Consider the following 3,907-nt stretch of genomic DNA (forward strand, 5'->3'; position numbering starts at 1 on the left):
CTGCCCCCCCCCCCCCCCCCCATTCCTAATACCAGTTTTTATTTTTTTTTTTTTTTTATATGGATCTGCTATACATCCCATATATCAGTTACAAATCATGTAGAGAACATGAAGTTTAAAGCAAGATCTTCAAAAGTTATTGCATTACATTCAAATACTACTTACGTTGTCATGTCTTGTGACCTTAGCTGGCCAGAAAAGGGTGAAAAACCCCCCGTGACTTGAAAGGGCAATGTGACAAGGCTTTTTAATGTTACCTTAAGATGAAATAAACTTTCCCATCCATCCACCTACTTACTGGAAAATGTGTAACAGAGCTGATCCTTTCCTTTGATTGAGAAATTGAACACTGTTTGAGTGTGCTGGGTCCAGTCACATTGCAGGGGATCCTGGTGTTTGTTGCATCCCTAAAACATGCTACCTCATCAACAAGAAACATTAGGGGGGAATTTATCAAAACTGGAGCAGACAGAATCTGGAGCAGTTGCCCATGGCAGCCAATCAGCTTCTCTCTTTCATTTTTAAAGCTTAACTGAACAAACTGAATAGAGAAGCTGATTGGTTGCCATGGGCAACTGCTCAAGATTTTGTCTGCTCCAGTTTTGATAAATCCCCCCAACTGTATGTTTTAATTATCTTTATGGTATAAGATATATCAAAATGTACAGACCTCCTAAAGTAATAATTCAAATTAGTAGAATTTTTTGTCTAAAATATCACCCAACAACCCAAGTAAGAGATTGTCAAGATAAGGCACATGAGAATCACAAGACTATACTTAAATTAAAGTTATTTCTTTAGACAAACCCGTTATAAATTGTTTTGTAGCTTCCTATAGCCACCAATAAGATTTCCCCTTCCATTTATTGAATGCATCCTGTCCTGTGCGGAGAGCAGAGCTGGGGGAAGGACCCAGCAAGCCCACAAACTACAGATTGACTGCAAGAAACTAGACGTGTGCGATTTGTTTCGTTCCGAAACGAATTTCGGACGAAATTTCAGAGATTCGCATGTATTCGAATTCCGAATTACAGATATAACGAATGCAAACGAATCCGAATTTCTAATTCCGAAATTAGTTAGCGGTAGTCTGTACGAAATTTCGTTCGTTGGACGAAATTTGGATGCAGCAAAATGACATTTGAGGGGGGAAAAAAACAATTTTTTCCTCAAATGTCACTTTGCTGCAACGAACGAACGAAACGAACATTCGTACAGACTACCGCTAACGAATTTAGTCCGACTCTCGAAACTAATTTATTTTCGGACCCGAATCCCCGAAAAACTAAATAACGCAAAATCCGAATTAAAACGGAACAAATTTGTTGCTGGTGCACATGTCTACAAGAAACTACAGGGGGTGGATACAGGACCAATCACCCTGCACAAGAAGAGAGAGCAGCAGTGACCGGCCTTTATTACAGGAAGCTCCTGGACAAAGGCAACATTTTACACTGGATTATTGCACAGATCTGGAAGAAATACACAAAGCACTCCAAGATGCAAGTAATACACATGGCTCTTGTATTTAGAAAATATTTGCCTGGAGCTCAGTTTTATGATTTATCTTAAAAAGAAATCAAATACATTTTTGGTAAAAATTTCTTTCATAAATAATAAAGAAGATTTTACCAATAATCTACGAAGGGGCCTTTTGGTAAAAGAAGAAGAGGGTATGCGTTACTGCATAGGTAGTAATTGCAAAAACAATACTGGAATTTAAACAAAGTCAGGGCGGTTTTTCTACAACAAATAATATCAAAGTAACCAAATGTTAAAGTAATATTCTATACCAGGCAACAAACTGGCAACATTTACCCTGCCTTCCCCTGGACCAAAGCTGCATGAGTTGTCAAAGGCTGAACTTTTTTTTAATGGTGATACCTGTGTAACTGATGATTTATATACAATCTTATTACAGAACATTTAAGACACTTGACTTGCTAAATTTTTGAATAAGAATGCATTCTGTGTATAATTGACAAAGCAAGACTGTCCCATCTATGCCAGTTAAGAGGGAGAGGTTATGATTATGCTACTAAAGCAGGGTACACAAAGTACAGATTTCGGCAGGTTCCTGATGATTCATCTGCTGTTGGCACCCTTCTACCTCACATCCCTTGATAGGCTGATCAAAGGAGCTGGCTGGAAAATCTTTAGCCGAACAGAGCCTGCAGCTAATCAGCAATCAGCGGTTTCTGTCAGATTATTTAGAAAACAGCAGGGATTTCCCCAATAAATGCTAGTAAGCGTTGATAGAGGAACCGGTTATATTTTCTCCGTTCAGCCCTCAGGTTGAACGAAAAAAGAAAAAAAAAATGACACGTGTATACCCAACTTCAGTGTCTATATCTACAGCGTAATCCAACCTCCCTACCGTTCAGGTCTATTTACAGTATATTTGAATGGCATTTTTATTGGCCTGACAATTGCTGCAAAACTATATTTTAAAAATAACAATCAAATACAAAACAATAAATATTAAGATAATATATAAAAATACTGTACAACCCTTTCAAATATTTTTAATTAAGGTTTTGTGCATACCAAATGTTTGTGAATGTCACTAGTAGCTTGTACTAGTTTTTCATTCTTTTTTGATGTACATATCACTGTAATATCCAAAATTATTAGGAAAGCCATTGTGAAAGAAATGTGGTCAGAGACTATTTTCTTAGCTAGAGACTATACACTGTGAATGTTCCCTTTGCTTAGTAAAAAGGAGAAGCTGTGTACAATTTGAACACTCAATCACGTGTAAGGGAAATGAAAAAAAAACAGGACTTTTTCTTGCACATGATTGGATGTGAACACATCGTTACCTTTTTTACTAAGCTTGGTAAACATTCGTTTTCCAAAGTATTACTTTAGTAAATCAACCCCGGTGACTTTCAGATGTTAAATTCCTACATAGCTACACAAAACATGTAAAGCAACTAGACACTGATTGACACAACTTATAGCACAAATTGGTTTACATAAAAAAGCCATCAATATGCATTTAGACATGTATACTCAAAAGCTGCCATACTCTAACAGAAATGAATATATTTCTACATGGTTTTAGCATCTGTGTATGTATTAGCTTACACTGGCAGCTATTTCAAACTATCAAAGGCTAACCCAAAATGGCCAGGGGTTTGCAACAGATGCAACCTACTGAGTTTCACCTTAGAGTTAGTATTATGCGTGTATTAAGGTAATAGACCAAGTGAAACACAAGCACTGCTATGTTAAGATGGTATTGAATTTAGAGATGTCCCATCATGTTGGATCAGGGTAATTAATTTTTCTCAAATTAAGTGAACTTATCTTTTCACAGTACAAGCCCGGGAGATAGAGGATGTAACATATTTAGCAATCTTAGCATTGATTAGCACAGCTCTCATAACTGTCATTCTCATTAGCACAGCTCTCATAACAGGTGCAGTGGTTCCCAACCTTTTTGGAATTGTGTATCCCTTGGTAGCCAATTTCTATAAATTGAACCCCTAAACATCCTGGCAGGTACCCCTGGGGGTATGTGTACCTCAGGATGGTAAACTGTTCTAGATAGATGTGTTCGATAGGCAGTCTTAAGAGAGCTGACTACAATGTCCCTCAGTGAGAAAATTCACCCCGAGCCAGACTCGGGATTACCGCCAGGGAGGTTAATGGATAGGAAATTACACATTTTATATCAAATTTATTAAACTCCTGTATGTCATTGACAGCTCTTTCATATATTGCAAATTATGTTTTCAGCTTATGCCATATATAAAGCAGTTACATCAATGCTGCCAACATTTGAACATAATTTCCAGAGAACACTATAGCTATATATATGTTTATATTTTAAAACGCTGTGCAAACTCTTGGCGCTATATAAATCCTGTATAATTAAATATATATACAGTATATATATATA

General features: G+C 36.9%; 1 protein-coding gene across 18 annotated transcripts in view; it reads right to left on the reverse strand.

Moving 5' to 3' along the window:
• Window positions 1–3,907, reverse strand: part of PTPRD (protein tyrosine phosphatase, receptor type D) — a 361,390-nt gene that overhangs the window by 190,393 nt on the left and 167,090 nt on the right. The gene's annotated exons all lie outside the window — the stretch shown is intronic.

This window comes from Nanorana parkeri, unplaced genomic scaffold (assembly GCF_000935625.1).
Source record: "Nanorana parkeri isolate BGI_ZX_2015 unplaced genomic scaffold, ASM93562v1 scaffold288, whole genome shotgun sequence".
NCBI lineage: Eukaryota > Metazoa > Chordata > Amphibia > Anura > Dicroglossidae > Nanorana > Nanorana parkeri.